Source organism: Rutidosis leptorrhynchoides, chromosome 1, assembly GCF_046630445.1.
Source record: "Rutidosis leptorrhynchoides isolate AG116_Rl617_1_P2 chromosome 1, CSIRO_AGI_Rlap_v1, whole genome shotgun sequence".
Lineage (NCBI taxonomy): Eukaryota > Viridiplantae > Streptophyta > Magnoliopsida > Asterales > Asteraceae > Rutidosis > Rutidosis leptorrhynchoides.
The window spans coordinates 111193175-111220811 of NC_092333.1; the positions used below are offsets into that span (position 1 = coordinate 111193175).

At 30.1% G+C, this 27637-nt stretch overlaps 1 non-coding gene across 1 annotated transcript; it reads left to right on the top strand.

Moving 5' to 3' along the window:
- The first annotated feature begins 18727 nt into the window (after window positions 1-18727).
- LOC139886743 (small nucleolar RNA R71) lies at window positions 18728-18834 on the top strand. Its single transcript, XR_011772611.1, has one exon. It is a non-coding gene; the product is annotated as a small nucleolar RNA R71 (small nucleolar RNA).
- The last annotated feature ends 8803 nt before the right edge of the window (window positions 18835-27637 follow it).

A 27637-nucleotide genomic window follows, 5' to 3' on the forward strand; every position in this document is an offset into this window, starting at 1 on the left:
AGTGGGTGCACAATCCTCGGGTGAGGCTGAAACTGACGATAATGAGCGTAAAACAGTGGTTTCGGCTCATAATATAGCATGTGTTGATCATTATGTTGTTGTTGTTCAGGTTGTGGTTCCGGTAGTTGTTCTTGATCAGGTTCTTGTTCAGGTTCTTGTTCATGATGTCTAGACGATGATGCACCATCTGTATCTGTATTTCTCTGCAAAACACATTAAACACAAAATTTGTGCATCCAAATATGCATTAGTGTTAGCAAAATAACAAATTAAAACAATTACAATAACATGTTTAATCCATATTAAACTTATACTCATTTTCATATTTTTATCAATTTTACAATTTTTCAAATAAGCATATATGAAAAGGTATACAAAGTTCATAAGTATTCAACTCAAATAAAATGTTAAAATAACCATTAATAGCGATTAAACAAGTTTCAAATGGCATTTATATTAAAATAATCAAGTTCATGAATTTTACACTTAAAAAGTCCACTTTGATGCTCAAAAATCATGTTTAGGATCAAAGTTTGGATCATTTAGCAACCTAAACATGTTACACTACTTAATTTAGCAATAATTCATAACAAAAATCGGCCATAACCTGTTTATATCAAAAAGCCCCAAATTGCTCAAGAACACAAACCCTAGATTTCAAAAATTTTTTGAAGTTTAAGGCTTCAAATCATGACAAATAGCATCAATCTAGGTTATACAAGCATAATATACTAATAATTTATCTCTAATTAAGCTAGAAATCATCAAAATTAAATTAGGTAAAATAGTTGTAATTATCACTAAAACTGAGAAATTTAAGAGTTTAGGGGTAAAATTTTTACCTTTTTGCTCCCCCATCTGAAGAAAGGCATGTTTATAGTGGATTATAGCGCTAAATTTGGTTAAAAATGATGATTTTAGGGAGAGTTTTGAGAGTATTTTTGTATTTGTATGTGTGGGTGTTATGAGACAGAGAACATAGCTCGATTGCTTTTGATCCTGGCCATATTTTAGGCTCCATGCGATCGCATGGTTATTGAGTGTAAACCCCATGCGATCGCATGGGGTCCAGGGTTTTTTTTATAAAAACTTTAACTTATAAAACAAATAATTACTTAATTTAAAATTTTGTTTCTTTTTAGATTGAGGGCGTTTCTGTAAGTTTACCTAGTTCGTCCCTCGACAAAATTTTGAAATTTGTCATTTTGAAGCGTTTGTTTTAAAAGCAAATATTTTTGGGTTTTTGTTTTTTTGTTTTTTTATGTTTTTGGCATACTTTAGATCAATAAAATTAAAAATAATGATAATAAAATTTCTCGTCCCGCCCTCGGGTAAATCAATTTCGGTTCAACGACCTAGTTTTCAACTCACGACGAATTTTAAATATCAAAATTTTAACTTAATGAAATAAAGTACATTTTTGTTTTTAAATTCACACCAAACTTAAATTTTAAAATGCATATTAAAATTTCATATAAATATTAATAAAATTTATATACATTAATTTTACAAACTTATATTGAAAATATTAATTTTTAAAATATTTAAAAACTTAAATATATTGATTTTAAAAATTTACAATATTAATTTTAAAAACATGGTAAAAATAAAATTAAAAATCTTTTTGGTCTTTTATCCCACTTTAATCAATCAGATATTATCAAAAATATACGTCCCTCTTTTGGGTAAAGTAATTTCTGCTAAATTATCTAGTTTTACTCCTGACGAATTTCTGAATTATTTTAGATTGATTGATTAAAGATATTTATATCTTATGAATAAACGGTAAATTTCGCAGTGATGTAATAAATTTTTGTATGATATCAATAATTTCGGTTGCGCATACCTAATTTTATTGAATATCAATTTAATACTTTATAGCGAATGATTCAGTGTTTATTATCAAAAGATTAAAAGCAATAAATAAAAACAAATAAAAACTGTACATACTTACCTGTGAGATAGAATTCTCAGAGACCTGCTTTAGTCGACTCATAGGAGAGTCGTGTGATTTGGTTTTCCATAGCTACATAAGCGTAACCTCGATTTTTCAATAACTTTTCTTCTAAACATATGAACGGTCCTTCTCTGCATAGAGTAACAAATTCGGTATTTGAATATGTTTGATTGTTCGAACATTTACCTTCGTGTGACCATTTTCCGCATTTATGACATCTTTCAAGGTGTCGTGCTCTTCTTTTTGTTGTGGATTTTGATTTTCCTTTACCAAAATGTATCTTATGATGATTCTTCCTGAGTTCTTTCCTTTCTTCGTCCATTTTTCCTCTTATGAATGATACTAGTTCACTCGGAAAGATGTTATTATTACGTTTAGTAATCGAAGCGTGTAGTAGTAGTCCATGGTTCATATCAAAGGAATTCTTCATCTCGTAAAACCTAAAAAAATAAAATTCCGAATGGGGGGAGAAGACTAGTTCTTTAGGGTCTGCTAGGGAAAGACCATGCGGATTCCATTTTCGAAAACTACACGAAAATAGAATATATAACTCTAACAGAAATTCATATTACCCTTAAAAGATTCGAATCTTCACACACTTAGTTAGGTGTGGTGTCGAAATTGTGATTAACTTCATATTCAACTTCCATTGGATTATCTATGTAATGTTTAACTCTGTGACCCATTTGAATTTATTAACTCTACTGTTCCGTATGGGAAAACTCTTTTGACTATGAATGGTCCAGACCATCTTGATTTCAATTTTCCAGGAAATAGCTTGAATCTTGAATTGAAAAGAAGAACTCTGTCTCCTTCTTTAAATTCTTTTGAACTTCTGATTCTTTTATCATGCCATTTCTTCGTTCTTTCTTTATAGATTAACGAATTTTCGTATGCCTCATGTCTTAATTCTTCTAATTCATTTAATTGACATAACCATAGACGTCCAGCTTCATGTAAATCTAGATTACATGTCTTCAAAGCCCAAAATACTTTGTGCTCAATTTCAACTGGAAGGTGACATGCTTTTCCATAAACGAGTTTAAAAGGTTTGGTTCCAATTGGAGTTTTGTAGGCTGTTCTAAAAGCCCAGAGTGCATCCTCTAATTTCATGGACCATTCCTTCGGATTTGATCCTACGGTTTTCTCTAGAATATGTTTTAAAACTCGGTTGGTATTTTCAACTTGTCTACTTGTTTGTGAATGATAAGCGGTTGAGATTTTATGAGTTACTCCATATCTTTTGAGAACTTTCTCAAGTTGATTATTACAAAAATGAGTACCCCGATCACTTATTAAAGCTTTCGGTGTTCCGAACCTAGCAAAAAGACGTTTTAAGAAGTTGACTACAACTCGTGCATCGTTAGTTGGGAGAGCTTGTGCTTTCGCCCATTTAGATACATAATCAATGGCAACGAGAATGTAGAGATTATTATGAGATTTTGGAAATGGACCCATAAAGTCAATACCCCAAATGTCAAATACTTCATATACTTGAATGACATTTTGTGGCATTTCATCACGTTGATTTATTTTTCCGGCCCTTTGACAAGCATCACAGGATTTACAAAGAAGGTGTGCGTCTTTGAAAATTGTAGGCCAATAAAATCTAGCATCGTAGACTTTTCTTGCTGTGATTTGAGGCCCATAATGCCCTCTTGTTGGTCCTGTGTGACAATGGTTTAAGATTTGACTAGCTTCATCTCCGAATACGCATCGGCGTATTATTCCATCGGGACAACTTATAAACAAATGTGGATCTTCCCAAAAATAGTGTTTTATATCACTAAAGAATTTCTTTCGTTTTTGGTACGACAACCCTTTTTTAAGGAATCCACATACTAAGTAGTTTGCATAGTATGCAAATCATGGAATTTCATTATAATCGATATTCAAAAGATATTCGTCAGGAAATTTATCTTGTATGATCGATTCATTTAGAACTTCTAATTCAGGATTTTCAAGACGAGAAAGATGATCAGCTGCGAGATTTTCTGCTCCCTTTTTGTCTCGGATTTCAATATCGAACTCTTGTAAGAGTAAGATCCAACGGATTAATCGTGGTTTGGCATCTTGTTTCGAAAATAGATATCTAAGACCAGAATGGTCGGTATAGACCACCATTTTAGCTAAAACGAGATATGAACGAAATTTGTCAAAAGCAAAGACAATAGCAAGGAGTTCTTTTTCAGTAGTTATGTAATTCATTTGTGCTCTTTGTAACGTCTTACTTGCGTAATAAATAGGTTGAAATCATTTTTCAATCCTTTGTCCTAAAATGGCTCCCATTGCAAAATCACTTGCATCGCACATGAGTTCAAATGGTAGATTCCAATTTGGAGTTATCATGATCGGTACATTAGTGAGTTTTTCTTTAAGAATATTAAAAGATTTGATGCATTCATTCGAAAAGATGAATGGAGCATCTTTTTCAAGGAGTTTATTCATAGGAGTGGCAATTTTAGAAAAATATTTTATGAAATGTCGGTAAAAACCGGCATGCCCTAGAAAACTCCTAACTCCTCTAACATTGGTGGGATGTGGAAGTTTAGCAATTACATCTACTTTAGCTCTATCCACTTCAATTCCTTCCTTTGAAATTTTATGACCAAGAACGATGCCTTCTTTAACCATGAAATGACATTTCTCCAAATTAAGAACTAGATTTGATTGTTCGCATCTAATAAGCATTCGTTCAAGATTAACTAGACATGATTCAAAAGTATCACCGAAGACTGAAAAGTCATCCATGAAAACTTCCATGCATTCTTCTATCATGTCGTGAAAAATCGCCATCATGCACCTTTGAAAGGTTGCAGGGGCGTTGCAAAGTCTAAATGGCATGAGTTTATAAGCAAAAGTACCATAAGGGCACGTGAAGGTGGTTTTCTCTTGGTCCTCAGGTGCGATTGGAATTTGAAAGTATCCGGAGAAACCGTCAAGAAAACAATAGTAACTATTCCCAGCTAACCTTTCCAACATTTGATCAATGAAAGGTAAGGGAAAGTGATCTTTTCTGGTGGCGTCATTTAATTTTCTATAATCAATACAAACACGCCATCCCGTTACAGTCCTAGTAGGAATAAGCTCATTGTTTTCATTTGCGATGACAGTCATGCCACCCTTCTTAGGTACGCATTGAACTGGGCTTACCCATGCACTATCAGAGATTGGATAAATTAAACCTGCATCTAGCAGTTTAATAATTTATTTCTTCACAACATCTTACATATTAGGATTTAGTCTTCGTTGGCGTTGCACATAGGTTTTATGGCCTTCTTCCATAAGGATTTTATGTGTGCAATACGAAGGACTTATGCCTTTAATGTCATGAATCTTCCATGCAATAGCTGGTTTATGAGCTTTTAGCACAAAAATGAGTTGAGATTTTTCATTTTCCGTAAGAGAAGACGATATTATTACAGGCAATTCAGATTCACCATGTAAATAAGCGTATTCTAAATGGTTTGGGAATGGATTTAACTCTAATGTCGGTGGTTCTTCTATCGATGATTTGTATTGATATCTGTCTTCTTCTTTTAGCATTTGAAGTTCTTCTGTTGTTGGTTCGTATTCATTAGCCATGAGTGCGGCTAACATTTCAGCTTCATCAATTGGTTCAGTTCCTTCTCCTAAAGAACATTCTCCTGTTCCTTGTAATTCTGGAAATTCTTCTAACAATTCTGTATGTGAATCTATAGTTTGAATATAATAACATGTATCATCTGCAGATTGTGGTTGTTGCATGGCTCTATCAACAGAAAAGGTAACACTCTCGTCCTCTATACTTAGGGTCAGTTTCTTACCGAACACGTCTATTATTGCTTTAGCCGTGTTTAAGAATGGTCTTCCTAATATAAGAGGAACTCGAGAATCTTCTTCCATGTCCAGAATAACAAAATCTACTGGAAATACTAAAGTACCAATTTAACTAGCATGTTCTCCATTATCCCTCTAGGATATTTTACTGATCGATCGGCTAGTTGTATGCTTATTCGTGTTGGTTTTAATTCTCCGAGGTTTAGTTTAGTGTATAATGAATATGGCATTAAATTTATACTAGCACCTAAATCTGCCAATGCTTCTATTGAACTAAGACTACCCAGAAAACATGGAATTGTGAAACTTCCTGGATCTGATAATTTTTCTGGTATCTTATTCAACAACACTGCAGAACAATTAGCATTCATAGTAACAGCTGAGAGTTCTTCCATTTTCTCTCTATTTGTGATTAGATCTTTCAAGAATTTAGCATATCTTGGCATTCCTGAAATCACATCAATGAAAGGAAGATTGACATTTATTTGTTTAAACATATCCAAGAATTTGGATTGCTCGGCTTCAAGTCTTTCTTTTCTCATTTTACTTGGGTAAGGAAGTGGTGGTTAGTGTGACGACCCGGAAATTTCCGACCAAATTTAAACTTAATCTTTATATGATCTCGATACGATAAGAAAAGTTGTAAAGTTGAGACTCAAGAATTTTTGAACTGTTTACATGGATTTAATAGACCTTTGACTATCACCAACGATTCACGAACAATTATTTATAAATAAATGTGCATATACTTATAAATATAAATATATGTGTATATATATTAGTAAGAAATAATAAAATTACAATCAATCAGTAGAATTGAAAATGTAAAATAATTCATGATATACAATAAAACTTGATATTAAAATATAATTATATATATAGTATAGTAATTAAGAATATATATATATATATATATATATATATATATATATATATATATATATATATATATATATATATATATATATAATATCTATATATAATTATATATATAAAAATATTGTAATTTGTAAAATATATATATATATATATATATATATATATATATATATATATATATATATATATATATATATATATATATATATATATATATATATATATAGAAATTTATAATATAAACAGTTATGTGGTAACATTATTTTAGTATATAAAAAAGTATTATTGTTAAGTATTAGCAATTTTATTATTGTTTATCATTATCATTAATATTATTATTAATATTATTATTATTGTATCTATTATTATTATTTTGATATTATTATCAATAATATTGTAATTATATATGTTATTAATGTCATTAGAATTATTATTATTATTAATAATATTATTAATATTATTATTAATATATATCTATTAACTATTAATATTAATTAAAATAAATTTGAAAAAAACTGATTAAATCGTACAAAAATTGTTACATATCACCATCAAAATCTATTTTCCTATCTCTGAAGTGGATTACATGACAAAATTGATCGTGTCACGGGTTCAAATTCAGTTAACTTTCATTTTCTATTTTATTTTCTTTTTACTGAGCAAATATTTTTTGTCTACCCATCAATCTGATATAAAATAATCGATAGCTCAATAATATGAATCAACTCATTCGTCCTTTCATTACCATTATCAATCACACTATTTACAGTTACAGATTTTTGAGTTTTAAAACAAAGAAATCAAGATAACGGGTTGTATACCTCTGTTTTCAATCTCAAACTGCAAAACCTCGAATTTGAATAAAATTTCAAAATGTATTAATGTAATCATGTTAGGAATTCCATGTTCAAACTACCTGTAAGTTTTCAATCCCAATTCTTTGAATCGAGTTCTAATTTTCGAGTCAAAATTTTAAAATCAAAAAGTCAACATTTGTTCTTCAGCAAAATTCGAATTGTCTGTTTCAAATTGAGTTAAATTGATAATTTTTATAGCTTCCAGGAATGATTTAAAATCTTTTTCATGTAGGAATTATAACTGAAACATTCTTAAATTCTTGATCAATTTTTTTTCTTTTGTGTTCTAACAGCGACGGTCTACAGCTTTCTTTTGTTTATTTTTTTTTGTTTTATTAATCCAGTAAATCATAATTATTAATTGTTTCTAATTCAATATAACATCTTAAAGCAAACCGATAAGCGCTTGTGTGGGTTTTTAAACTCGATGGGTCAAATGGATTTATAAATGAAGAAGATGAACGAAAAACAGATAAAGGGGTTAAGTTAAATTGGGTCCGTAAATAAAACTGAATAGCAGATGGGATCGGATAGTTTGAGTATTGGGTTGGTTAGCGAGAGGTCACGGGTTCGAGTCCCTAATGGAGAATTTTTTTTTCTAACAGCCTTTTCATGGAAGGTAGTTCATTTTTTTAAATTATCATTTCCTATATTATAATAATAATAATAATAATAATAATAATAATAATAATAATAATAATAATAATAATAATAATAATAATAATAATAATAATAATAATAATTATAATTATTATTATTATTATTATTATTATTATTATTATTATTATTATTATGATTCTTATTGTTATTACAAGTATTAACTATTATTTTTATAATTGTTATTATTACCATTACTTTGTATTATTGTTAATATTATTACTAATATTAATATATGTATTATTATTATTATAATTATGATCATTATTATTATTATTATCATTATTATGAATATAATACAATTTATTATTATAAATATCATTATTAGTATCATTTTATAGTTGTTAGAATTATTAGCATTATTATCAACAAAAGTATTAGTAATAATATCATTATTATTGTTAATATGATTATTAGTATGGTTATAATTAAACTTATTATCATTATTAACATTAGTAGTAAAATAGATATTTTTATAATTCTTATTATTTTTAAGAATTTAGTATTATTATCAAAAATTTATATTTTCATTACTATTATTTTATATTATGCATTCATTAAAAACTATTGTTATTATTTTTACTAATAATATAATATTAGTATTATCATTATTATTAATTTCATCACTACTAGTATTATCTTAATATTATTAAAATATTATTTTAACAAACAAATGACAAATATATATATATATATATATATATATATATATATATATATATATATATATATATATATATATATATATATATATATATAACATAAACATACTTAATATATAAAATATAACAAAATTAATATATTATTTAGTTAAAATATATAAGAAAATGAATACCTGGAACATATAAGTTATTAACATAAAAATGATATAACTAATAAATTTATATATATATTTGTTTGATTACAAATAAGTGTGTTAACAAATATACAAATGATATAGGTTCGTGAATCCGAGGCCAACCCTGCATTGTTCAGTTTGTTCAATGTCTTCATATGTATTTTTACTACAAAATATAGTATTGTGAGTTCATTTGATTTCCTTTTACTCTTTACATTTTTGGGACTGAGAATACATGCGCTGTTTTTATAACTGTTTCTTAAATTTTTTTGAAATATATTTTTGAACTGAGAATATATAAACTTCTTTTATAAATGATTGACGAAATAGACAAAAATATTCAAAACTACATTCTATGATAGAATTATTTGGATTTAGAGGTTCGATTTAGTAGTTAACGGAGAGATGATTTTGCATTGCGTACGCATTAGCTCCCGTTTTAACTACCATCGTCGGGATGATTTTGCATTGCACGCACGCACTAGCCCCCGATGTATTGTATTGTATTATAGTCGACTTTGTAGTTGATAACGGAGGGATGATTTTGCATTGCGTACGCATTAGCCCCCGTTTCAGCTACCCTCGGAGGGATGATTTTGCATTGCGTACGCATTAGCCCCCGTTGTAAGAATTATATTGTATTAACTACCACGGTGAGATGATTTTGTCATTGAACTACGCATTAGCTACCGTTGGTGAGTTGTTTGAAAGGTTCTGGTGTTCTTCACATGAATGATTTTACAGCAGCAATAGACCTGCACAGATTGTTTTCTAATTATGAGTATCTTGTGGTCTATTATATTATTGAAAATGATTGATTATGAAAAACTAATGAACTCACCAACCTTTTGGTTGACACTCGAAAGCATGTTTATTCTCAGGTACGAAAAAAATCTTCCGCTGTGCATTTGCTCATCTTAGAGATATTACTTGGAGTCATTCATGACATATTTCAAAAAGACGTTGCATTCGAGTCATTGAGTTCATCAAGAATATTATCAAGTCATTTATAGTTTAGATATATTATGAAATGGTATGCAGTCCTGTCAACTTTCGATGAAATGAAATTTTGTCTTTTAAAAACGAATGCAATGTTTGTAAAATGTATCATATAGAGGTCAAGTACCTCGCGATGTAATCAAATGTAATGTATTCATCCAGGTGGATTAGGACGGGTCGTTATAGGTGGTATCAGAGTAGTGGTCTTAACAAACCAGGTCTTGAATTAGTGTGTCTAAGTGATAGTTGTTTAGATGCATTAGTGAGTCTTGACTTCGACCGTGTCCGCATGTCAAAAGTTTTGCTTATCATTTAGTGTCAAAAATTATTTGCTTATCATCCTTTAAAGTCTAGACACGTCTTACTGCCTCTATCACATAGGCAGTGTATAGATAAATTCATATCTTAGCGTATCTGTTATTGTTACCTATGCCTAACAGCTTCCGTAGAATCCTCCGTAACTTATGGGATTTTAGTATTTTATATGCATATGTAAATTATGTATTGAAGGGTACTAATCTACATCCTATAATCTATTTCTTATCGAAAATCCTTCATCTGATCGTACAAGATGAATCCCTCAACCAGTTCGAGTCCCTCAGATTTCGATAGCAATTACGATAGTTATTCCGACAGCTATTCCGACATGGATATTCACCTAAGCTCCGAAAACAGCGTCACCAGAATGAATCAACCAATCATCCATCCTCAATTCATCTGATGGGTTCATAGTCTACTTAATCAATGGAGACGAGTAGAAGGCAATTCTTTCCACCCACCAACCTGCACTCTTGGCAAAGAATCTGAAGCACTTACCGACAAACCAATCCAAAACACCATTTTCACCCTCATTTCCTGAATATCTCGCCATGATTATATACTATCTAAAATTCTAAACCGTATTCATCCGCTCGTTCCAACCGACAATCATCCCGGAATAATAGAAGAAGTCAACGAATTTCGCGCTCGGGTAGTGACTTTGGAGAATATGATGCAAAATTTACCAGCTTCAGCAACATCCGCATCCCACACCTCAACATCTCATTCTGTACCTCGAGTATAATCATCGTTCTACACGATGTTCTACATCATTTATCTTCGTTCGACATGATGATTATGTAATCTCTAATGTTTTAGAGATTATATATTCTTGTTCTAACGGTAAATCAAATGAGTTTAATATCATATTAACTCATTAAATCCATGATTACACCTGAAAAATGTATATGTATATATATTTTCATAAAGATTGTAATTGAAAAATTCCTTTGTACAAACTGTTAATGGTGAAAATATTTTAATGGGTAGGTAATACCCGAGGAATATTTAGATTTCACATTAATAAGTTACATTGTACATTCTTCGAATCTGATTCAACGGTTATTTACTATCCTACTTACATCTACAGAGATACGTATCTGTTCACCGCAGAATAACCATTTTCATTCAATTTCATAATTGGATTTTGACTTATTAGAATCTAACAAGTGGCATAATGAAGAAAACATTTGACAAAATAAAAAATGTTAGAAACAAACAAATTAACTATGAGAAATTTTGTTAAGAATCCACGCTAACAAAATCCTAGCTAACTGTTCCTAGCTAACTGTTAATTCCGTATTACCTTTTATTTATCGCAATTTATTTATCGCAATTTATTTATCGCAATTTATTTATCGCATTTTATTTATCGCAAATTTAATTCTCCCAATTTTATTTATCGTCATTTAATTTCTGTTATTTATTTTACGCACTTTAAATATCGGGACACGTATACAAGGTTTTGACATATCATATCGACGCATCTATATATATTATTTGGAATAACCATAGACACTCTATATGTAGTAATGCTTGAGTTAGCTATACAGGGTTGAGGTTGATTCTCAAATAACATATATAATTTGAGTTGTGATTGAGTCTGAGACATGTACACGGGTCACGATACGTATTAATTAATTCAAATATTATAAACTATATATGAATTATTGAGTTAGTGACTGTGGACTGCTAACTGTGGACTACCAAGATTAGACAATTAAAATAAATTAAAATATTGATTATAACATATGAAACTAAACAATTCTTCAAGTTTGCCACTTGATTTCATCTTAAACCTCATTTGTATCTTGATGATTACAATCTGCGTTCAAACCTTTCGTAATTCTTGAAAACACCTCAATCGAGAGAATGAACCAACCGTACTTCATCTACGTAAGAAGAGATTGATGCATATAGTTATGCACTTGAAAACTCTAGGAACCTGAGTAAACGTTTAACACGTATCTGTGCTAATTCCTTTAGTATTATTATTACCCAAAATAACTTGGTAATTCCTTTCTTAGTAGCAAAATTTGTCACAGCTCCAGCAAGTTAACTTCGACTTTTCATTCAAATTAGCCTTATTATAACCTCGATATATAAGTTTGCCTTTCGCCATCGTTACCGGGGAACTGTTTATATCCCACCACATTAGCAGTATACTTACCAGAAACTTCATTGATCTTTGGCTTTCTGAAAAGTTATTATATTCATTGAAACCCTATCATCTACTCATCTGCATCTGATAACGAGAATTGCCGTACCAAATACCGAGAATCAGCAATCAATATTTTGAAATCTCTCAGCATGTCTACATCAACAGTTATATATACATATAACATTTATCTCTTAGAATTATGATCTCTCATTCTGAAACTCTGAACAAATCACAAGGACTAACCTTGTACATAAAGAATCCAAATGATTTTGTTTCTGATGAAATCTCTAGCGAATACCTTGCTCCTTAATCGCTCTAAATCATCGTGAATGAATTTCTTCATCACAATTTGATTCAAAAATTCTAAGATATTATCGTATCTTTCATTATTAATATCCTCAATATTTCTGAAGATACCTTCATAAATATTCTCGTCCGATATTAATTATCTCTCCGCGCTATCTGTATTATACCATAAAAGAAAACTGTTTTAGTTTCTATATTCTGTGAACCTTCGAATTTAAAGTATGAATGTTTTTGAAGTAGTGTTGGAAACTGATGCATGAGTTAATATAATATAATGACACTTGATCAACGTGATTATATTACAGTAAGTCATGCTGAGTTTCTAATGAAACATGATGATTTACAGACTATAACGTCATCATGTGCCATATTACACGACTCTTACATTCTATCTAATATATAAACATATCAAGAACATAATTTCCCGATAGTTCTATCTTTTCTCCTGAAATCTGGTAACTTAATCAATCAAGATCGTGCTATTACAATCTATCTCTTAGAACATTTGTTATGTTCATCCAAAATTACATACCTAAGAATTCTGGACCATTACTCGCTTGACTTAAAAGTCGGGAAGAGAGGACAAGAGCATGAAGCTCCGATATATAAGGGAAAATACAAAGCCCCACAACAACACCGAAATTACAAACCGTGGATATCAGTACGTATAGCAATATAAAGACACGGGAGGATTATAAATACAATAATCCCTAGAACATAGTAGAAATAAACAGATTCTTCCGGTGAAAGTTGGAAAAAAAGAATGATTGCTGCAATAGTAAGGATGAGGACAAGGATCAGAACTGGGTTAAGCATTTTCACAACCTTTTGAATTTGGAAATTGAGTATAGGAGTGGTAAAAATAATGGAACGGAAGAAGTTAATTTATAGTGAAATAATCAATAAAGAAATCAAGGCAAATCTATGCATTTAATTAGAGAGATCCTAATTTCCTTAACCCCGAGGAAATCAGATCCTATTCAGATTTCAAAGATTTTCTCTAAATCCCTTAAATTTCGTAAATCAACCGTGACTACGTCACCGGTTAAGACAAACCTGCATCTACTCATTTCACTCTTTTGAGATAGTTTCACTCGTACTCTTCGAATAATGGAATTGTTTTATCTGTATTATTCAATGATGATAAAACTCCATTTGACAACTCATATTCGTCTTGAAAACATTTTTATTGTTAGCTATGACAACCTCGATCAAATTTCGGGACGAAATTTCTTTAACGGGTAGGTGCTGTGACGACCCGGAAATTTCTCACCAAATTTAAACTTAATTTTTATATGATCTCGATACGATAAGCAAAGTTGTAAAGTTGAGTCTCAAGAATTTTTGAAATGTTTACATGGATTCAATAGACCTTTGACTATCACCAACAATTCACGAACAATTGTTTATAAATAAATGTGCATATACTTATAAATATAAATATATGTGTATATATATTAGTAAGAAATAATAAAATGACAATCAATCAGTAGAATTGAAAATGTAAAATAATTCTTGATATACAATTAAACTTGATATTAAAATATAATTATATATATAGTATAGTAATTAAGAATATATATATATATATATATATATATATATATATATATATATATATATATATATATATAATATCTATACATAATTATATATATAAAAATATATTGTAATTTGTAATATATATATATATATATATATATATATATATATATATATATATATATATATAAAATATAAATAGTTATGTGGTAACATTATTTTAGTATATAAAAAAGTGTTATTGTTAAGTATTAGCATTGTTATTATTGTTTATCATTATCATTAATATTATTATTAATATTATTATTATTATTGTATCTATTATTATTATTTTGATATTATTATCAATAATATTGTAATTATCTGTTATTATTGTCATTAGAATTTTTATTATTATTAATAATATTATTATTAATATATATCTATTAACTATTAATATTAATTAAAATAAATTTGAAAAAAACTGATTAAATCGTACGAAAATTGTTACATATCACCATCGAAATCTATTTTCCTGTCTCTGAAGTGGATTACATGACAAAATTGATCGAGTCACAGGTCCAAATTCAGTTAACTTTCATTTTCTATTTTATTTTCTTTTTACTGAGCGAATATTTTTTGTCTACCCATCAATCTGATATAAAATAATCGATAGCTCAATAATATGAATCAACTCATTCGTCCTTTCATTACCATTATCAATCACACTATTTACAGTTACAGATTTTCGAGTTTTAAAACAAAGAAATCAAGATAACGGGTTGTATACCTCTGTTTTCAATCTCAAACTGTAAAACCTCAAATTTGAATAAAATTTCAAAATGTATTAATGTAATCATGTTAGAAATCCCATGTTCAAACTACCTGTAAGTTTTCAAATCCCAATTCTTTAAATCGAGTTCTAATTTTCGAGTCAAAATTTTAAAATCAAAAAGTCAACATTTGTTCTTCAGCAAAATTCGAATTGTCTGTTTCAAATTGAGTTAAATTGATAATTTTTATAGCATTCAGGAATGATTTAAAATCTTTTTCATGTAGGAATATTTAACTGAAATGTTCTTAAATTCTTGATCAATTTTTTTTCTTTTGTGTTCTAACAGCGACGGTCTACAACTTTCTTTTGTTTAATTTTTTTTGTTTTATTAATCTAGTAAATCATAATTGTTAATTGTTTCTAATTCAATATAACATCTTAAAGCAAACCGATAAGTGCTTGTGTGGGTTGTTAAACTCGATGGGTCAAATGGATTTACAAATGAAGAAGATGAACGAAAAACAGATAAAGGGGTTAAGTTAAATTGGGTCCGTAAATAAAACTGAATAGCAGATGGGATCAGATGGTTTAAGTGTTGGGTTGGTTAGCGAGAGGTCACGGGTTCGAGTCCCTAATGGAGAATTTTTTTTCTAACAGCCTTTTCATAGAAGGTAGTTCATTTTTTTTTAATTATCATTTCCTATATTATAATTATTATTATTATTATTATGATTGTTATTGTTATTACAAGTATTAACTATTATTATTATAATTGTTATTATTACCATTACTTAGTATTATTGTTAATATTATTACTAATATTAATATATGTATTATTATTATTATAATTATGATTATTATTATTATTATTATTATCATTATTATGAATATAATACAATTTATTATTATAAATATCATTATTAGTATCATTTTATAGTTGTTAAAATTATTAGCATTATTATTAACAAAAGTATTAGTAATAATATCATTATTATTGTTAATACGATTATTAGTATGGTTATAATTAAACTTGTTATCATTATTAACATTAGTAGTAAAATAGATATTTTTATAATTCTTATTATTTTTAAGAATTCAGTATTATTATCAAAAATTAATATTTTCATTACTATTATTTTAGATTATGCATTCATTAAAAACTACTGTTATTATTATTATTATTACTAATAATATAATATTAGTGTTATCATTATTATTAATTTTATCACTACTAGTATTATCTTAATATTATTAAAATATTATTTTAACAAACAAATGACATATAAATATATATATATATATATATATATATATATATATATATATATATATATATATATATATATATATATATATATATATATATATATATATATATATATATATATATATATATAAACTTACTTAATATATAAAATATAACAAAATTAATATATTATTTAGTTAAAATATATAAGAAAATGAATACCCGGAACATATAAGTTATTAACATAAAAATGATATAACTAATAAATTTATATATATATTTGTTTGATTACAAATATGTGTGTTAACAAATATACAAATGATATAGGTTCGTGAATTCGAGGCCAACCCTGCATTGTTCAGTTTGTTTAATGTCGTCATATGTATTTTTACTACAAAAACAGTATTGTGAGTTCATTTGATTACCTTTTACTCTTTACATTTTTGGGACTGAGAATACATGCGCTGTTTTTATAAATGTTTCCTAAATGCTTTTGAGATATATTTTTGAACTGAGAATACATGAACTGCTTTTATAAATGATTGACGAAATAGACACAAATATTCAAAACTACATTCTATGATAGAATTATTTGGATTCAGAGGTTCGATTTAGTAGTTAACGGAGAGATGATTTTGCATTGCGTACGCATTAGCTCCCGTTTTAACTACCATCGGCGGGATGATTTTGCATTGCACGCACGCACTAACCCCCGATGTATTGTATTGTATTATAGTCGACTTTGTAGTTGGTAACGGAGGGATGATTTTGCATTGCGTACGCATTAGCCCCCGTTTCAGCTACCCTCGGAGGGATGATTTTGCATTGCGTACGCATTAGCCCCCGTTGTAAGAATTATATTGTATTAACTACCACGGTGAGATGATTTTCTCATTGCACTATGCATTAGCTACCGTTGGTGAGTTGTTTGAAAGGTTCCGGTGTTCTTCATATGAATGATTTTACAGCAGGAATAGACCTGCACAGATTGTTTTCTAATTATGATTATCTTGTGGTTTATTATATTATTGAAAATGATTGATTATGAAAAAATAATGAACTCACCAACCTTTTGGTTGACACTCGAAAGCATGTTTATTCTCAGGTACGAAAGAAATCTTCCGCTGTGCATTTGCTCATCTTAGAGATATTACTTGGAGTCATTCATGACATATTTCAAAAAGACGTTGCATTCGAGTCATTGAGTTCATCAAGAATATTATCAAGTCATTTATAGTTTAGATATATTATGAAATGGTATGCAGGCCTGTCCACTTTCGATGAAATGAAAGTTTGTCTTTTAAAAACGAATGCAATGTTTGTAAAATGTATCATATAGAGGTCAAGTACCTCAGGATGTAACCAAATGTAATGTATTCGTCCAGGTGGATTAGGACGGGTCGTTATAGTTGGAATGGTTTAACATAAGGTTTAGCCTTAACTGTGTTATCTTCATTAACATTTTCAACTACCGGTTCTGTTTCCTTCTCTTGCTCAGGCTGTGGTGCCTGTGGAGTAGGAATAGAGTCATCAGAAATTACAGGTATTTCAGGTGGTTTAAGTGTAATACCACTTCTCGTGGTAATGGCTTTAGCTGTTTCATTCTGGGGGTTAGCATTTGTATCGCTAGGTAGACTCTCCGGTTTTCTTTCACCTATCAACCTTGCTAGGTTACTTACTTCTTGTTCCAGATTTTAAATAGAAGCTTGTTGATTTTTAAATGCTTGAGCATTTTGTTCATTTGTTTATTTCTGAGATGTGAAAAACTGAGTTTGAGATTCAACTAGCTTCGACATCATGTCTTCTAAATTTGGCTTTTTATCATCGGTTTGCGGTGGTTTATTTTGAAAATAGGTCTTTGCTGATTGTAAGTATTGTTAGATACTTGTTGATTGCTAGGACCTTGTTGGTTGTTGTATAGAACATTTCGGTTATAATTCTGATTTTGATTGTAGTTTGATCTTGGCGGTTGATAATTATTCTGATAATTATTTCCATGCCTTTGGTTCATGTATGAAACATTATCTCTTTGTTCCATTGTTTGTTCAATACTGAGACAATCTTTTGTCAAATGTGGTCCTCCATAACTGCTCACAACTAATTCGTATTGTGTGAATATCCTTAGTTATCTTTTCCATTCGTCTCTCGAAAGCATCTAACTTTGCAGAAATGGAATCAAAGTCATGGCTAGAATCTGCTCTAGCCGCTTTAGATGATCTAATGATGTATTTTTCTTGATGCCACTCATGTGAGTGGGAAGCAGTGTTATCAATAATTTTATAAGCTTCAGTTGCGGTTTTCTTCATAATGGAACCACCAGCTGCTATGTCGATGTCTTTTCGTGTAGTAATGTCGCATCCTTGGTAGAATATTTGTACTATTTGATAAGTGTCTAAACCATGTTGAGGGCATCCTCTTAAAAACTTCCCAAATCTTGTCCATGCCTCATATAAAGTTTCATTTGGCTTTTGTGTGAACGTAACAATTTCTCCTTGAAGTCTCACGACTTTAGATGCCGGAAAGAATTGTTTAAGAAAATTTTCAACTAAAACATCCCATGTATCAATCGCCCCTTCAGGTAACGGTTCTAACCAATCTTTGGCTTCTCCCTTTAAAGTCCAGGGAAATAACATGAGATATATCTGTTCATCCTCAACTTCTCTGATTTTGAATAGAGTACAAATTCTATTAAAGGTACGAAGATGTTCGTTTGGATCTTCCTTCGGCGCACCACTAAATTCGCATTGATTTGTTACCATGTGTAGGATTTGTCCTTTGATTTCATAATCTGGTGCATTAATGTCTGGTTGAGTAATTGCGTGACCTTGGCCAGTACGTTTAGCACTCATTCGGTGTTCCATACTTAGAGGTTCTAGATTTTTCATGATTGAAATTGTTGAATCTGAATCACTAGAGGATTCTGACTTAATGGTTTCTTCCTCGACAATCTCTGGTTGAGTGATTTGTGGTTCAGGAGGAATGATTAGTGGTTCAGGATCTCTGAATTGTCCCTGAATATCCTCAGGATTCTCAATTGTGAGGTCGGGTTCAAAAAATGGATTATCAGAAATTTGAATCGGAGTACTTGGTTGACTAGATGATGATTCTAAAGAAAAATTAACGGCGACAATATTGGCTAGATGTCTTGATCGAGTTACAGGAGGTGAATGTATGAAAGGTGGTGAACGTTTTACTCAGTGCATTTACTGAATATCCTATAAGTTATAAAAATAAAAATTATATAAATTATCAAATTAATAGACTCTTCTGATTTTGCCCACGTTTCGAATAGCCAATACATGCAGCAGGTAGACATGACCCTTTAAATCGGAAGCCCACAACTCTCCACTAACAAATCCAACTATTACTACGAACCAGAAAATTTTGGATGTCTATCAATTTAACCACTTAAAATAATTTTTCGTCGAAGTTTAAAGAAGATAAAGAAAATTCTATGTCCTAAAAACTAGAGCATAGAAATGAGAAAGAAAAAAAATTGCGTCGAAAAACGTCGAAAAATAAAAAATCGAAAAACAAAAATAAGAAAGTAAAGCGTCGAAACTTAAAAGTCTAAAAACTAAAAATTACGTCTAAAGGAATTAAAGCTTAAAGGAATTCTAAATCCAAAACGGAAATTACTTAATAGGTATTAAAATCTATTAAATATTAAAGCGATAAGTGACGTTGTAAAATTCTAAAGCGCCTAAATCTTAATCTAAAGAAAAATCACTTAAGGGATTTTACGGCAAAGCCTAAGAATCTATAAATAGAAATTAACTACGGCAAAAACTAAATTTGAACTTATTACGCACGATAAAAATACAAATTACGAATTAAACGATTAAAATATACAATTTATAAAGAGAGACAAAAAATGATAAAATTACTTATTTTTATAAAAATATTATTTTTATATTATTATTTTATAAAAGTATTAATTTATATATTAGTAAGAATATTAAAACTTAATAATACTAATTATAAATTAAAACTAAAATTTAAAAAACTAATTAATTACCTAAACCCTAATTAGGGTTAAACAATAATAATTATTAAATCAAAACCTCACCGCCATTAATTATTGTACCAGGTCTGGCGTGTCAGAAGACCTTATGCGGTCACATGGGTTTAGACCTTGCTTCTCATGTGATTGCATGATCTGCAGGTTCAGATTAAATGCAGGAAAAAAATTCGCAGTTTCAGTTTTTTTATATGTATTTAATTTATACTTTTTACAAAATTAATATATAAATGATATTTAAAATTATAGTTTTAGGAACTAAAAAAATTACTTTTATACTTTTATATATATAATATATTTTCTCTTTTTTTTAAACACTTAAATAGATAGAAATATATTTTTTTTATATTTTTGAAAAAATAGATTAAAAACTAAATATATTTTTTTATAGCATTTCGCTTTCGGCGTTGTTCATGGTCCCTGGCAGCGGCGCCAAAAATACTTGATGTTAAAGCGAAGGGGTACTAAATACTATTAATTTTACTACAAAATACTATTAAATACGCTACAATTTTACACAAGTTATTTACTTATTTATTGAATGGGATATACCTAAACCTTGCTACAACATTTATAGACAGTGCTCCTAATCATAGAGTAGTGCAGCTTTTAGTAAGTCCGGTTCGTTCCACAGGGATACAACTAATTTTAACGCTATATTTATTTTAAACTATATTTGTATAAATATATATATATATATATATATATATATATATATATATATATATATATATATATATATATATATATATATATATATATATAAGTAGTATTATTATTATTATTATAAAGGGGGATTTTACCGTTTAATGACCGGTTTGTCGATTTTATGTCTTAAGTCGCAATTAAAACCTAATATTAAATATTAAATATACAATTGACTTAATTTAAAGCGTAAAGTAAATGACGATAAATAAAAGTGCGATAAAAGTGCAATAATTTAAAGTACAATAAATAAAATGACATTAAATAAAAGTGCGATGAGATATAAAATAAAACAATTATGCTTATTTAAACTTCCGTAATCATGATGTACGACATGTTGATTTAAATTTATTATCATGGGTTAATTGTCCTTTGCCCTGGATTATTCGATATGTCCATCAGTCATAAATATAAAGTGTGAGTGTCCCCGTCAAATTATCCTTATACCCGAAGTCAAATATTCCAACTAATTGGGGACTTAAACTGTAGTAAGGTTTAATACATTGTTAATGATTAAACTAGGTTATCGACTGTGTGCAATCCAAGGTTTTAATACTTTATTAACAATTACGCCAAGTGTCCTTGTACGTAATCCACTCCTGTTTTAATGAGTCCATTGACTATTAATCCATCCCCGTGTCCGGTTAAATGAACGATTATTAGTATTTATAAATATTCCGCCCATCGTATCCGATCGAGTGTATGTGGTTATTTATAATTACCTCAAATTGTAAATCTCTATATTAAATTAATGCCATCGTATCCGATCGAGTGTATGTGGTTATTTATAATTACCTCAAATTGTAAATCTCTATATTAAATTAATGAACTATCATTCAGTTAAACAAATATAAAGCCCATTAATAGCCCATAGTCCAATTTCCACAAGTGTCGGTCTTTATCCAAACCTCAATTATGGTACAAAGCCTAATAACCCCGTCTTTAATATTTAGCCCAACATTACGATTACTTCGATTTAAATAAGCATAATAATGACTTAGCTACAAGACATTATTTTAAAAAGGTTGAACATAACTTACAATGAGTATTAATAGCGTAGCGTTACACGGACAGAATTTCAACTTACAAACTTAAAACATTCGCCACTATAACCTTATTATTATTAACTTAAAATTAAATTAAAATTAAAATTATAAATATAAATATATTGAGAGAGAGTAAGATATATGATGAAGGTGTATATTACTCGGCAAAAAACGTTCCAATTTATAGGACTTGGGCTGCTACAGTACTCCTTGCGATCGCATGGATTTTAGCCTTCCTAGCCATGCGATCGCATGACCCCCTTTTATAGCTCAGGTACTTTTGTTTTCTTATTTGCCGACGGTTTTTAATATATAAATAAAATATATATATATATATATCTATAATTTTTAGAATTATTTATATATTATATTACATTTGTGTGCATAGTTGACTTGTAATTTTAGCTCCGTTGCGTCTCGCGTTGATAGTTGGTTCATGTCCCGGTTCCGAATTTTCGAACGTCCTTGCGTACTATTTAATATCTTGTACTTTGCGTTTTGATGCTCGTACTATTGTAACTTTTAGACGTTTCTCATCAATAAATTGAACCACTTGGATTGTATTTTGTACTTTTGAGCTTTTTAGTCGTTTGCGTCTTCAAATCGTCGAATCTGTCTTTTGTTTTCACCTTTTATTATTTAAACGAATATCACTTGTAAATAGAACAACTGCAACTAAAAGCTTGTCTTTCTTGAAGGATAATGCTATGAAATATATGTTCGTTTTTAGCATTATCAATTATATTGAAGTAAATCATGCAAAAGTTCCAATGTTATTACATGAGGAATATGAAGTGATTCACAGAAAATTTGGTAGGAACCACTTGAGCACACGCATTATGGCCTGTTAGAGGTAGAGAGGAAATAACCACGTAGCCCAGATACTGTACAAGAAGGGCCTTGATTGCAGAATTGATAACCCAAAAATTTGTTATAGATATGGACACCCCGGATACTTAAGGAAAAGTTCTCAAATAGGAAAAACTTTGGACTGACTTGCGGTAGAGCAATCGTTATCTCAGCTATGGAAACTCGCATGGATCCTGATTTTAGTTAGGGTATGTTTCGTCACAACGTTTTATTGACTCAGAGTTGCTTAATACTAGAACGATAGAAACCTTATATCTAAGAACCTTAGTGTTATGACTAATAAGCCATTAACAACCATGAGAGTTAAGTATTCTATAGGACAAGCTAATGGTAAGCTGGCAGGGATAGAGGAATAATTTATGGTAGTACCTTAAAATTAACAGGTGGGTCATTTGGAGATGACCTCATGTCAACAAAACTTGGAAGTTTTAAAGAAGTGGTTGGAAAGGATTAGTTACCTATGCACAAGCAGATGTTATTTGAGAAGATTGATAGAATTTTTCACGGTAGTATAGTAAGATTTTGTTGGAATGAACCCTAAGATTAACCTAACACCCATCAATTTGGGAAGCTTGATGTAATAGTTAGAATGGACTCTAGGATTAACGTAATACTCATCAAGTTAGGAAGCTTTGATGAAATAGTTGGAACGGACTAGCTTTCAAGAATGAAAGCGAAAGTTATTTATAGTGAGAAGATTATTCGTATACCTCGCGAGAATGGTGAGCCATTAATAGTTTACGGGGAGAGAAGTAGCCCGAAGCTGAACCTTATTAGTTGCATGAAGGCACAAAAGGTCATGAGAAAAGGACATTGCTACTTATGTTGGGAAGTGTCTGACTTGTTCCAAGGTCAAAGCCGAACACCAAAAGCCATCTGGGTTACTTCAACAACCCGAAATCCCACAATGGAAATGGGAAGGAATAACAATGGATTTCATCACAAAGCTAGGCGGTTATGACACTATCTGGGTTATTGTTGACCGCCTCACCAAAACTGCTCACTTTCTAACCATGAAAGAAACCGATACAATGGACAAACTTGCACAACAATACTTAAGGGAAATTGTATCCCATCACTTCAGCAATTCAAATTCTATATTAAAGACTACCCAAGAATCTTATTTGATACTCATTCTTACGCGACTCTAAATCCTAACTTATTCCAAGAGATTTCTTATTTGATGATAATCACAACATCATCCTTCGTACTTCGATATTAGTCATACCAGTTCAAAATTTTCCAAAATCAATGGGTGGTTAATTCTCATCCTCATACTCTCTCATTCGTATCTCACTTATAAGCAACAGCTTCACACTTAAGCATTTTTGGTCGAAGGACTTATGCCCTACTAATAATCATCAACCACATTTAAATTCAATAGTTTTCATTACCTCGTAACATTTTTGCTCAAATATCACCCGAAATTTTTCAAAAATCTTTTACTTTATCCTTATCAATCTTTTTCCAACTTGTAACCTCCGAAATATAAAAATTTTGTTAGCCAAAATTTTACACACACTATTTACTGTGCGATCCTCTCAAAGTTTTATAAAAATAAATTTATTTTATTTGCCATTCGTACAAATTTTAGAAATCGTATATGTTATATATAATAAAGTAAATAATTACTTATTTTTGACTAGTACATATGAAATTTTACTTTTACAAATTAATTCTTTTATTCAAAAGGTATTTTACATAGAATAGTACATGTTTACTAAGAACTTCATTTCTTTTCTTACATTGTCACCTTAAACGATTTCTATAAAATTTTCGTCACTTGTTATATAAAATTTTTCGTGTTATTCGTATCCCAGTCATCATGAAGACTTCACAACTGTCGAAACCGAGAGATTCATGTGCATGATAAAGGTACTTACTACCACGTCATACAGAGCCTTCGGGCATCTACTAACACTTAAACCATTCAAAATTTTTCGTTACCCCAAGGATCTTATTTGCCACACCTGTTGGAGCGATGCTCTTTCTTACATAACTCTAAGTCCTGACTTATTCCAAGAGATTCTCATCTAGTGATATTAACACCATCAGTATTCCGATTTTAATATTAGTCATAACCTGTTTGGCATTTTGTAAAGTTAAGAAGCGATTAACTTCTCATCCTCATGCTCTATCCTTCATACCTCACTTTTTAGCAACAGCTTCGCACGTGAACATTTCTGGCCCAAAGACTTATGTCCTGATAATTATCAAAACTACATTTAATCCATTAGTTTTCATTACCTCGTAACATGTCACCAGATGATTCAAAGATTTTCACTCGATCTTTTTCAACCCGTAACCTCTGGAATACGAAAACTATGTTACCAAAATTTTTACACGTTGTTTATTTGTGCGATCCTCACGAGATTTATGGACAAATGAAAGTAGTAAAATTTTTCTGTCACTTATGCGATTTATAAAATCATATATGTATATATATAATTAAGTTAATAAATTTACCTTTACTTATTTTGGTTAGTACATACTAAGTTATACCTTCAAGTTATTTAAAAATTACTCTTTTATTGAGTTGTTTAACTTAAGTCAAATAGTTTTGTGCAAAATGGTACACATTATACATATTTCCAAATTTACTAAGAACTTCGTTCCGTTTATGTTGTTACAATAAACGTTTAAAGGTTTTTCAAAACTTCCTTAGTTGATTTTATTAAAGGTTTTCGTATTAGTCTACACCATGTATGGATCACACTTCTTCTCGTCCTCCGTTTAGGGATAAAGCTTACGATTAAGATCTTTGTTAAAAATTCTTGAGCCACTTTGGATGGAAGTTTTATAAAATTTGTTAGGAGGTCTTCGTGCTCATAAAATATTCCTTTTAAGGTTAGACATGGCAGAAACGCGGGCCGATGAATCAGTTTTCTGAGGTACACTCAGTAGTCACCCCATTATAGGAAAGGCACTAGGTGAGTTTCTACTCTCAATATTTCATGGCTAATCGCAACACCCTCGTAAACATCATTTCTATGATCCAGTATGTTGAGGTACAAGAAATCATTTTTGAGATTCTTTTCACTTAGAGTAAACCATTCTTTATGACCAAGGTTTCACATATCTTCTCATCCGCGCACCCCCTTAAGTATAAGGATAAATTCAGATCAACCCGCTTGTTGTACGACCCGACTTTTTCGACTTATATTTTTGTGCTCTATACTTTCACGAAACTGCGTATTTGTGCTATTAAATGTTTAATCACTTAACTTGATCCTCGAATGCTTTTATGACAGTTAGTGTCACTTGACGTTTAGAACGAGCTACGTACTTTGTACACGTTTAACTTTTGTCATAATTGGAATATTATGACTACGTAATACTTATTGTTATTTTCTAATGACAATTACTTGGCTTATTGGTTGCTTAATTACGCTTAGTAATTTACTAATGCACACTAGTTAGTCTTGTTGGACTTTCTACCTTATTGAACTTAAGCCCACCCTACTTTAGTTATTGGACTTTTAAGTTAGCCCAATTTTAAATGGATTATGACCCATTAAGAAGTAAGACAAAAACCCATTAATATAAGCCAACATACTAGCATTTTTGTTAACCATTACCATACATGTTGCATGGGATCCCAACAATAAGCACCACCTTTAGACCATCACCATACAAAAAGCAAAAAGGTGTCCCCTTGTCCCCTCCCCCCCCCTCCATGTACCCATGGCCTCCATCACCCTCCCCACTATAAATACCAAGCTTATTCACTCATTTTACATTTGATTTCATTCTCATTTTACATACACTTACTCTCTAATTCTCTCTTTAGCCTTTCTCACACTAAAAATTATAAGTTTAAATTTTCTTCTTCTTCTTCTTTGCTTCTTCTACACGACATCATCATCATCATTAAAGGATCAAGCTTTTTAGCTTCTTAATCTTGTTATATCTTGAAGATTCAAACTTTGATTTGAATCCTTCAAGAACATGAAAGATTCAAGCTTTCTAGCTTTGAATCTCCATTACTTTGTTGGATCTAAGTTTCTAGCTTATGATCCCTTTATTTTGTTAAAAAGATCAAAACTTGTGTTTATGATCTTCATGAAACTTGAAGATCTAGCCTTTTGCTTTAAGGATCTTCAAGAACATTTAGGATCCAAGCTTTCTAGCTTAGGGTTTCATTATTTTATTTAAGATCTAAGCTTTTTAGCTTATGGTCTCATTACTTTTACTAGATCTTCGCTTTCTAGCTTATGGTCTCATTAATCTTGTAAAGATCCAAGCTTTCTAGCTTAGGGTTTCTTAATACTTGAAGATCTAAGCTATTATTGTAGATCTCACTTACTTGGAACCTTTTTATGATTTTTATGGTGATAAAAATCAAGTCTTCATCATCTCATATGATGAAGATGCATAAACTTGTGTCAAAAGGACAAAGGTTGAAGCTTTATTGTGTTTAGGCAATAAAGAGACAACCTTGATGTTCAAAACTTGTAGAATGTTAGCTTTTACTCTTAGTTGTGTGTTGATGGTTGAAAATTGGTTAAAGTGATGCTAAAACATCAAAGAGTTGTACACTTGAAGCTTACACGCATCAAGGATGAGAACCGTGATGAGCATCAAGCACCAAGAAACCAACCGGAGCACTTGTTTGCTGTTTTTCTGATCAGACTCCTAGTGTAGTGACCCGAACTTTTCCAT